Source organism: Coffea arabica, unplaced genomic scaffold, assembly GCF_036785885.1.
Source record: "Coffea arabica cultivar ET-39 unplaced genomic scaffold, Coffea Arabica ET-39 HiFi ptg000092l, whole genome shotgun sequence".
NCBI classification, from domain to species: domain Eukaryota; kingdom Viridiplantae; phylum Streptophyta; class Magnoliopsida; order Gentianales; family Rubiaceae; genus Coffea; species Coffea arabica.
Genome location: NW_027266234.1, coordinates 48,382 through 60,359, shown reverse-complemented (window position 1 = coordinate 60,359; position 11,978 = coordinate 48,382). Strand labels below are relative to the sequence as shown.

The 11,978-nt window shown below is 34.5% G+C and overlaps 1 long non-coding RNA gene across 1 annotated transcript; it reads right to left on the bottom strand.

The window, feature by feature from the left end:
• Positions 1–1,761: 1,761 nt before the first annotated feature.
• Positions 1,762–5,969, bottom strand: LOC113717901 (uncharacterized). The gene is made up of 4 exons (XR_011836689.1): positions 5,686–5,969; positions 4,132–4,471; positions 3,993–4,059; positions 1,762–2,959 (listed from the first exon to the last, which is right to left on the bottom strand). It is a non-coding gene; the product is annotated as an uncharacterized lncRNA (long non-coding RNA).
• Between the last annotated feature and the right edge of the window lie 6,009 nt (positions 5,970–11,978).

Genomic DNA, 11,978 nt, shown 5'->3' with positions numbered 1-11,978 from the left:
CCTTTCAACCTAGTCTAAGCTAGTTGCGAGGTTTAGTCAAAATTTTCCTAATCTAACCCTTAATTTTATCACGTTTGGATGTTTCCTACATGGATGCAAATCTAAAAATATCGAAAGGGACAAAATGTTCATTCAAGGGTTTAATTGGATCAATCGCATTAATTGCGAAGGCCAAAATGAATCCTTGAAGGTGTCACGAGGATGCAAATGATGAAAAATAAAATAAAATAAAAGAAATTAAATTATATACATATATATAAGTGATCAAAGAAAAAGGGAATGCAACATAAAGGGTACGGGAGGCGAAAAAATTCGTGACATAATTTTCTTATACATGGATTAATAGGGTATTTAAACTATAGAGTTATAATCACCCATTTTCCATGTTTGAAAAATAATTATCCTAACATGAACAAGCAAATGAACTAGCTTAAATGAGATGCAATTCTAAATGACATGATTAACACCTATAGAGAATATGGGATAATATAATAGGGAATATCATACAAATGAGAAAATATCCTAAAAATGAAAATATGCATGAAAATGTAGTGAATAGCACACAAAGATGAATCTAACGCAAGACGGCCTAAAGGGTCTAGCGTTGGACTAGCCCATTTTTAAAAATCCTTACTAGCGTTGGACTAGCAAGTAAGCGGAGGGAGAAACCACAACTAGCGTTGGACTAGTGTGGTGACGTCATGCATTTTTAATACATAATAAGACAAGTAGACATAAATTAAAACAAATAAACACATAAGAGCACGTAGCACGTAACACATAAGCATAATATCTAGATGCAAAAATCCTAAGGAAAGCAAGTAAGGCACGTAACACATAAGCCACATAAGCACACAACCTATCTATTACATCGGGGAGCGCCTAACTACAATCTAAAAGGGGAAATAAAATAAAACAAATCTAATTATCCTATCTATTACATTTTTGTGGTATTTAAATGCCTCTCAAATAATTATAAAATTAACTAAAAAAGTATAAGAAAATTTAAATGATCATTCAAATCAAATAAACAAAGCATATAAAAATATATAAACATATAGGAGCACGTAAGAGCACATAAGAGCACGTAATTAACATTGAAATAATAATAATGAGGTACCTCCCTTTTGAAGTGGTGACTAAATGGAGTCAAATTGTCCTATTTATACTCACAATGAACAAAAGAATCATGGCACCAATTTAATTTTAAAAAAAAACAATAATAATAAAAGTACTAAGCTCACGCTAATATGTCAAACATAAAGAAATTTAAAATATCTAAAAATTACAAGTTGAATATGTTCAAAAGTAACATAATTAGTTATTGAAGAAAAGAAACAATCATAATAAAGAGAGCCAAAATTTGTCAAGGACTGAATTACAAAAAGTTGAAAACTTTTGGGGGACAAAAATTATATTTTCCAAAGTTCAGGGGTCCAAATTAAATGAAAGATAAAATTCAGGGACCAAAGTGAAATTAATTTAAGGACCGAGTTGAAAGGAATTTAAAATGTTCTGGGCCGCAGTGAAAGTACTTGAAAGTACAGGGACTGAAGTGCAAGTTCGTTTCTGATTTGGGCAAGAAGAGGGCATCGGGCCTCCCTTTTTATTTTACTTGGGCCAAACCTACCTAAGCCCAACTGAAAACCCAACCTAAAACACACAGGCCAGCCCGTCTTTTATCACTCAAACCCAACCAAAATATATGGACTCAAAACTCTTAGCCCAACAGAAACCCAAAAGAAAATAAACCAAAACCCATTTTCATAACCCAACCAAAACTAACTCTTGGCCCAACCGAAATAAAACATTAGCCCAAACCCCTTTTTTCTTTCTTTCTTTTCTTTCTCTTTTCTTCCCCATACGTTTCCTTTCCTTCTTCTTCGGCCAACCGAAGAAGCTTCAGCTGGTAGCCATGGTGGCGGCGCCACCGGACCGCCGGTCACCGGCGACTTTTCCAGTGGCCAAAATTTCTCAAAATACATCTTTCCACTCCATTTTTCGCGTAGGTTCCATTTCCGGAGTTAATTTTTACAAAAGATGACCCGAAGGTGGCCGAAAAGCAAAAAGCCAGTCCAGTTTTTTATTTTTTAAAACACTATAATCTTCACCAAAAATCTTAAAAATTATGCCAAAACCCTCCTTATAACTTCTACATTACAACTATAATCTAAGTTGAACAAGAAAACAACATAAAAAGGCTGAATTAAGGCAAAACAGTCCCTAAAATTCTTTTTGGCATTTTTTCAAACAATTAACATGCATTCACAGAAATCATCTTTTCCTTAATGTTTATTCATGGCTTTACCCCAAAATTTCAACAACACCAGCAGCAACAACAAGAAAACAGCAGGAACAACCAATAATACATGAATTCAACACGATAAAGAAAAAAAAACGGGAAATAGTTCAATGGAAGTGTTGATACCTCTTATGACCTTAGTTAAAATTGTTGATGAAATTCCAATCTCCTCGCGTCCGATTGCTTGCTTTCTTGTGCTTGATTCTGTGTGTGTATATTAGGAAAAGAGAGGGAGCCGAATGGAGAGAGGAGTTTTTCTTTTTTTTTTCTTGTTATGGCTTGTCTTCTGTCCTGTGGGAGAGAGCCGAGAGAGGAGATTTTTGTAGCCAACAGTAGAGCCTTTTTTGTGTGTGTTTTTTTTTCCTCCTTTTCCCCCAGAGAGAGCCGAGTGATGTCTTGACTAGGAGTGTTAAGTTGGGCCAAATGATGATTTTTTCTTCCAAAGACAAGAAGTATGCATGGGCTATCAATGATGAATTTTTTACCAAAATGGGAAGAAATGTTAATGAGGATGGAGTGTAAAAATGGGTTAATAGTGGTTCTGATGAAACAAAATGATTAGAATGATTTTTTTTATTTTCTTAATTTTCCTTCTTTTGTTTTGTTTTGTTTGTTTGTTGTTTTTTTTTTAATTTTTCTTCTTTTCCTAAAACAAACCTGCAAAAATGAGAAAAATGCAAATTAAAATGCAAGAAAATAAATAACTCATTAAATAGAAAAAATTCAAGAAAATATTAAAAATTGACAAAAATTTGGTGTCTACATCTCACATACATCACATCACAAAAAGTACTACAGTAAAAATATCTCAAATAATTTATAATCCAACCACACTTATAATCACAAAAGATGTTTATAGCAAAAAATAATAGAAAAAAGTCTATAGTTGATGCTTTTGAGTAACTATTCACCCTTTAAGATTGTGTTGATTATTCACTTGATTCAATTAGCAAAAGTTGGGTAATGGATGTCCAATACAAATACCCAAACCGCCCAAAATATATGTGGGTTTTATTACCCAATCCAAAATTGACCCAATACCCAATTTACTCAACTCAACCTCTCAAATTAGTGGGTGGGTTGTTGGGTTTTGGGCATGAGTAGTTGTAAGTTGACATTAACGTCTCAAAATTAATTCCGAATTTAATAATGTTCAAATTCTTCATACTTAACATTTTGATGACGATAGTATAAATGAAAAAAAGTCATATTGTAGCTAAATATCTAACTCACAAATGAAAATTAATTTTTTTGTCACGATGAATCTGGCAACTATTCTAACGCATCTGGCCTTTTCCATATCTAGGGTAATACCCTATTAAGTATGTAACCAAGGAATTAAAAATAGGCCAAGTATAATCACAAAAGATGTTTATAGCAAAAAATAATAGAAAAAAGTCTATAGTTGATGCTTTTGAGTAACTATTCACCCTTTTAAGATTGTGTTGATTATTTACTTGATTCAATTAGCAAAAGTTGGGTAATAGGTGTCCAACACAAATACCCAAACTGTCCAAAATATATGTGAATTTTTATTAGCCAACCCAAAATTGACCCAATACCCAATTTACCCAACTCAATCTCTCAAATTAGTGGGTGGGTTGGGTGGGTTGTTGGGTTTTGGGAATAATTGCCAGGTCTACTTACCAAAATTAAGGATCACATGTTGCAAATGAAAGAAAGTACTGACCAAAATTCTGCGTATGATTGAAGTACATCCAACCAATTTTGCATCATAAACTGACGCGTTCCTTGCCCTATGCCAAACAATCATAACCATAAGTTGAGAATCTATCTTCCTTGAAAAGCTCCGAAAATCATTCACTTACTGTTCTAGGAGCAAAAAAGCTGAATCTGAAAGCCTCCATGCTAAAGTCTTAAATGCTGCCTCTGCATCGGAGAGCACGACAGGCCTTTTCTCATTGAGATTATCTACTGAAACTGGTTGGGGCAGTTCCAGCTCTTGCAGCAGTGCGTTGAAATCACTGAGCCAAGGAATGCGATTGGGATCTTGTAAATGGTCAGACAACAGGGTCAAAAGTACCGCATTCTTCACATTTTGAATAGAACTGTCAAGCAAATCCTCCTGTTGTACTTCTGCTAAAGGCAATGCTTTTCCTAACTCCTTGAAATCAGTGATGTATTGATCTTCCAATTTCAAGGCTGGAACTGTCGAAATCCAGGAAAATATGTTATAACATCAGTTGATATGCGCATAAAGTAATGAACCATGCAACAAGTCAACTTTTTAATGTTTTCAGACTCGGCCCGGGAATCGACTCGGCCGAGCTCAGGGGTCAGGGGTCAATGGGTTCGACCGGGGTCAATAGGGGTCGAACCGGATGACGTCATATATACGTCATATATAGATTATATATATATATATATTCCTGCAAATCAAATTTACAAAATATAACCAAAGAACCCAATCATCTAAATTTATATCCAATTCACCAAATTCATCCAAACTCACAAAATTTATAAAATAGAAATCTCATACATGTTTAATCCCTGACAAATAGCAATCCAAATAAGGTAACAAGCTCATGTTCAAATGCTTGATAAATATCAATCTAAATAAAACAACACGTTCAATTTCTAAACCAAAGAACTATCTAAGCCATTCTTTATCTTCATCTTCATCTTCATCACCCTTTTCTCCAATTTCATAACTTTCGATATCGATGTCATCAAGATCATCCTCATCATCAAGCTGACATTAAAAACTACAGAAGACTGAAGAGACATTGAGGTAGGAAATTACACTAAAGACTGCTGCTTTATTGGACCACAGGACATTAAAAACTGCATTAAATGGTTGTAGCATATTATTCTACCATTTATGTCCATGGTACTAGTACGGCTGATAATTGTATCCATCAGCCTTTGAGGTAGGAAACACATAAGTTGGTCAACAAAACTACAGAAGAGACTCATTCATGTAACAGACATTATTAACTTTTGATCCAGTGTATTCTCAAAACGAAAAGATAACTATTCGCTTGGACTGTGTGATCATTATCAACTTAAAAATTCTTGATCCAGTGTATCCAACCAGTTTGCACTGGTACTGATGCTATAACAGAGAAACGTGAAGGGACATATAAGCATGGTTGTGCGAATTATAACCAGTAAATGGTTAACCCAGATGGAACAGACAAAGAAAAGTAACCAATCATCAATGGAAGAAACTTGAAAACAAGAAGAGACAATCAAATTCAAATTTCCAGATTCTCTAATAAGGACGTGATATTCTCACCCATAATATCAAAATCCCAAATGCCAGCATAATAAATAAAAAAAATACTGAAATTTTAGTCATAGATCAACTTCAACATAATGAATTAGCCATCTTCACGACTGGTTTAGATTATAAAAATTACCAGATTTAGCTTCGGTTCACCAGCGTGTTAATTACTTGATTGAACCTTGAAATCTGAAGAAACTGGTGGTGTTGCGGCAGTGGAGGCTAGAGATTGAAGGACAAGTGACTAACGGCAACCTTGATTAAGCGACGATCGGTGAATCTCAAATGCCAGCGGTGGAGGCTTTTAGATTTTAGGGTTATTGGAGCTGAAGAAGAAAGGAAGAAAAGTACGGAAAGAGAAGCAGAGGAGCTGACCCCAAGTTTTGATAATTTCGTCTCTTTTTTAGTTGGTCAGTCCAACTTTTGACTGAAAAAAAAAGGCAGAAAGGGCAAAAAAAAAAAAAAAAAAACCGGGTTTGATCAAATTATCCGGTTCACCGGTCAAACCCGGAGCAAACAAGGAAAACTAGTAGCATCTTTTACTAGGAAATCACCTTTCCTTAACACATTAACTACAAGCCAAATGCAACATCTAGAACCAATTGGAGAAACTTCACACAAATCACAGGAAAAAAAAAAAGCGATACACAGGGAATAGCAGAAAATGCATAAATGATCCCCAATAGTTCAGTTCCCAAATGCATTAAAAAGAAATCAGCATAGATAATACCAAGCAAACTAATGTTAGACGCAAATGAGAACATATACAAGGCGTAATAACTTCTACCAAGAGTTGGATGTACCTTTAATATTCTCATCTGAAACATCTCGGATGCTGAATATATTTATGGCATACTTCAAGTATACATACCAAGTCATCGACTCCAGGGATGGGGAAAGTAAGTCAGGGAATCCCAACTCTCGTGCATGAATTATCAATTCTTTCCCATTCACCACCCTGCATATCAGTTACATTTGACAGTAAGGCAAAATATTACACTTTGACAAATGAAATTAGTTTACTATGATTCCATTCGCTACCCAGTTTATGACGAGGAGGATGAAGCTGCTTGCGAATCCATTGGAACAATGGAAACTGTGTGAATCGGAATCACTTTGGTTGAGATTGATACACCTTCAGCAAAATCCAGTTTCGAAAACAAAGAGTCACCTGTTCATGTTACAAGAGCAAAACATATTTCACGAACTAGTGATGAAAAGAAAATCATATAACAGACTATAATTAGGCCAAATGTAGAACAAATCTGGTAGTATGTCCCACATAGTGTATTAGTCTTACGACTAAGATCAAAGACAGACAAATTGCAAAATAGTCGGACAAAGTATATTTGTTAGTTTGCTACCTTTTAGGTTTGATTGTCTACCTGACTAGGTAAACCATTCATGACAAGACAATTTTGAAAGTACAAAAAATTTCAGCCAGCCAACGCCATGGTCAAATAAAAAGCATTCCCAGAAGGATCCTTATACTTCAAAACATGCATTCAGGAGCAATCAGCCAGCAGAACTTGACTGCCACACAAACTGGTGATTAGTTCCGCAAAATAAAATTAGTGACTTCGATAGTTGGATGTTGTAGTTAAATAAAACATCACCTATCAATCAAAAACATGATGGCCTATTCATTTTATTCGTCACTGGATCTTAAAATTGTTGATTCATTCCTTGAACAAGGCACACTTTCTAAGCACAAAAAACTGAAACGAAAACAGAACAGTGGAGATTTAACCATTCGAAACTGAACTTATACATAATATCCTCGCACAACTTCAGACAGACGGTGTTCCTTACCAAATATACTTCTTTCTTCAGCCAGACATAAATTTGCCTTGAGACCGAATTCTTACCCCAGAAAAAAACTTGCCTACTACTTGTGGCCTAACAGACGTGTATAGATATATATATTTATACTGGTTACAGGTCGCCAGTGTATCAGGAAAGCCAAGCAGAGGTACAGCAAATGGCAGGTTAACGCGATAGGGAATAAAACAGAACGTACTAAACGAAACAGAACGCACTGAGTTTGTTTGGATAAGAGTTTATTTGGATGATTTATTTGAGATATTTACTGTAGCACTTTTTGTGATGTGATATATGTGAGATAAAAAGGTGATTGGGAAAATAAAAAGGTGATTGGGATTTGTGAGAATAAATTAAGCAAACCAAATTTTCTCTATCCAAACAAACTGCCCCGGGGCGGAATTGTTTAGTTCACTATATTATGTATATATATATACACACACACACTAAAAAGCTTCAGTATTCGTCAAGTAAAAAAGGTGGGATCGAGAAAATGTGAATGTTAGCATCTTTTGGTATTCCTCTGGGATATTAATTTATGACATGGTTTGCGTCCAAAGTGTTGTAAAAGACGAAGTCACTCCACTCTCGCCTATTTACATTAGCTCTAAGCAGCGTAGCACGTAGTACTATATATTTAGGGAATTGCTATAATATTTATCCCTTTTTTTTTTCTGAAAAAAACACCCCCATTCTTCGTTCCAAGTGAATTCTTAATTGATTTCTACAAAGCGAACCCACCTGCCTGTACTGGAAGCTTCAAATTTCTTGACTAAATTCTTTTAAAAAGAAAAGCTTGCCCAACGCCCATTCGAACAAAGGGCAGGGGCAGTGACAACCACCTGGAATTGTTCACGTCTCTGACTCTGAGGTGCGAACAAGGCAGGCGCAAACTCAAATTGAAGGGTCTAAATAATGTCGTCTATGTAATTCCAACACAATAAATATGTACGAGTCCACATAAATGATAGTTGAATGCAATTGCCTGAAATTATTTTTCGATTGTTTTTCAACCAACACTTTCTTTTGGGTAATTAAGTGCACTAAAGATTAAATAACATCTGTCAAAATTATTTCACCCTATATTTCCTTTTTTTTTTTTTTTTTTAAACCAAAACACTACTCTTTCGATCACACGTTCTAAACTCCTTTTTTCCTCCTTACCGGTTAATTACCATATACGAGCACTCTATCACTAGCAACGGTAATGGAGAAAGGACTGATAAGATCATGTCATCAAAAAGACAAAAAGTCTGCACCAACCTTTTTCAACTAAAAAGTGCAGGTACTGAGCATTATGCGGTGTTTTGTCTTATCTTGAAATCAGCTACATATTGACACGTGCGAGGGGGGTTAGGATCTTTTTTACATCATTCAACGTTTGGGTTAAATGCTCTGAATCCTCCTATTCCAGTTACACTTTACCCTCTACGTTTTATAAATAAGTACTTTGTCCTGTTCTAGGGCAAAAGTATCTCTTCTATATTAATTATTTTATTTATTTTCTTTTTTTTGGGTCCTTTTTATTCTTGTCCCCTTTCTTCATTTTTTGGAATTTTTTTCTATTCTTCATTGGCCAACTAATTTCTTTTCTTTGTTATTATTATCTACATATTATTTTTAATCTTCTTCAACTTATTCTTTATTTATTTTATCTTTTTTACTTGTTATTATTAGAAATAATAATGATCACAAAATCTACTCTATGATAAAGTACACGTTAATTTAATAATGCACATGAAATATTTCAAATGGTATTTAAATTAGCACATCTGGAGCTTAGATACTTAATTTTTAACGACAACAGTAACAAATAAGATTGTAATAATATGATGTTTAATCAACTGTAAATAACAAAAAAAACCATATGTAATAATAAATAAATAAACATACTAGTTTCTTCATTAATTTGGTATATGGTTTTAAATATTAGGTAATTTAAAAATTTTGGTTTGCTAATGTCTATTTAAATAGTCAAATTGGTAGTTATATACACCTTTGATTATAACGAACATATATTATTATATCATGTTATATAGTTTGTCCTCAATTTTTTAACCGTGTAAATTAATTAATTAATTAAGAATGAAATTAGAAGTGAAACAAAACTACAATATTACAACAAATATAGAATTAATAATACAAATAGAAAAGTGAAGAAAATAGTGAGATGAAAGAAGTGAAAAAAAAAAAAAGAAAAGAAAATAATGGAAAATGAAAAACAAATAAATGAATGAAGAAAAGAAAAAAATATATATTCCTGCAAGGATGCTATTGCCCTAAAGGTCGGCAAAGTGTCTATTGAGTGGGTTTAGAGGGCTAAAGCAGAGCTGAGAGTAAAGTGTAGGGGTTAAGCGTATTTTACTCTTAATTTTATGTATTTCCGTTAAGGATTACTGGTGCTCGTATAATATGTCGATACAGCAGGCCCGAAATTCTGAGTGACAGCTGTCCGTATCCCAATTTATATTGCAGCCATAGAGATACGACAGGTGGTGCATTTGCCCTAATCAATCCAGTGCAATAGAGCACTTCCTTACGAGGCGAATTGGCGCTGTGGTGGTGCAGCGTCCCCTGCAGCACGGGGTACAACTAAAAGGTTCTATCACGCGAGAATTTCGTTTTAAACCATTTCGCGTTCAAAATTTCACATTTTAATTCTTAGTAATTTAAAGACATATAACACTTTTTTTTAACAAAAAAAATATACATAACGCTACAGTGATATCCTTTCTCCTTGAAATAAGGACTAGTAATATGTTTTAGTTGTATTAACAACGAAATATTTGCAAGTGGAAAATTGCACCAATATTCTCGAGATGTTTATAAAAAAAAAATCTCATTAATGGTCTCTCAAATATTACTAATATAAAATTTTAGTCTCTTAAAATGAAAATTTATGATTTTAGTTTCTAACAATTTTAAAAAAAAGGCTCTCATTTTTTTTCCCCCAGTCACCAATATAGTCAAATTTTAGTCAAAATAAATTACAAATATATCACATAATCAATATTTAGAGGGAAAATATGATAATTTACTTAATCATTGACCAAAATGTAAAGATCCAAAAGCTAACTTCTCAATTTCCTTCAATTCTTTTCCACCCTAACTCTAGTTTAGCAGTCTAGCGAGCAAATTGAAAATTTTCAATTCATTATGACACCAATTTTCTTTGATTGTGGTGTAGCAGTAAGTGCGAAGACTTCATGGATTGCTAATTAGGTTGCAAATAAGTTGAGTTGAATTGAAATTTTGTTTAAATGAATCGAGCTTGACTCAATTTTAATAGGGTCGAATTCGACGAGCTTTCATTTTAAAACTTAATCTTAAGCTCGAATTCCAATTCAAACCTACTTGAGCTCAAATAAAATTTTAAAAAATTATTTTTTTAAAATAGATAAATGACACATTTCACCCTATAAACAATATAAATATAGGGAACACAAATGTAATGAAACTTCATCAGTTGACCATTTCTTTCTTGTAGTAAAAACTTATGTTGATAGTTGTACATTATTCCGTGCTAAGGATTAAGATGTTAAGAGGACAATATCGTACTATCCTCTTAATATATTTTCGACATCTTTAAGTTGGCATCCTCTTAATATACGGGAGAAGCAGGGCGGGAGCGGGGTGGCGTGGGGGGAGCGGGGGGAATTAGTATGCAACGGGGCGGGGCAGTGGGGGAGGGGTCCACCATCCCATTGCCATCCTTACTTATGATGCATTTCCAAGTTCCAACTGTGTTGCAGTCAAATTCAGGGGGTAATAAACCACCCGCGCAGTAGGGACAACGAGTCACCTCTATACCCCATTTATGAAGAACAAAAGAAAATGAAAAAAAATGAGGACAATGAAATGATAGTTATGAGTTTAGATTTTCAGTACGGCTCTGGCTCTATTTGGATTTTATTTTTCATAATCTAATTTTTCATTACGGCTCTGGCTCTATATAATAAAATTATATAACAAATTTTTATTAGTTCCGCATGGGAAGCAGGGGGCGGGGTGCGTGGGGGAAGCGGGGGGAATTAGTAGGCAGCGGGGCGGGGAGTGGGGGAAGGGTCCCCCATCCCGTTGCCATCCTTACTTATGATGCATTTCCAAGTTCCAACTGTGTTGCAGTTAAATTCAGGGGGTAATAAACCACCCACGCAGTAGGGACAACGAGTCACCTCTATACCCCATTTATGAAGAAAAAAGAAAAAGAAAAAAAAGGAGGACAATGAAATGATAGATATGAGTTTAGATTTTCATTACGGCTTTGGCTCTATTTGGATTTTATTTTTCATAATCTAATTTTTCAAATACAATGTTATAATAATATACAAATAAAAATAACTCTAAAAATACCTAGTTCATACACAAATAATTAATAAATACACAAAAATAATAATTCTACCACATATTCTTCTTTCATCACACACCACTACCCACCAGACAACATCACCCATTGCCACCCATCACCACTACCCCCTCCCTCCTTTCTCCTCTCTTTCCCTCCTCCTTTCCCTCCTCCTTTCCCTTCTTCCTTCTCCCTTTCCCTTCTCTCCTATCCTTTCCCCCTGCCAAATTCAGATCTAGTCGCAACCAAAAATGAAGGAGAAG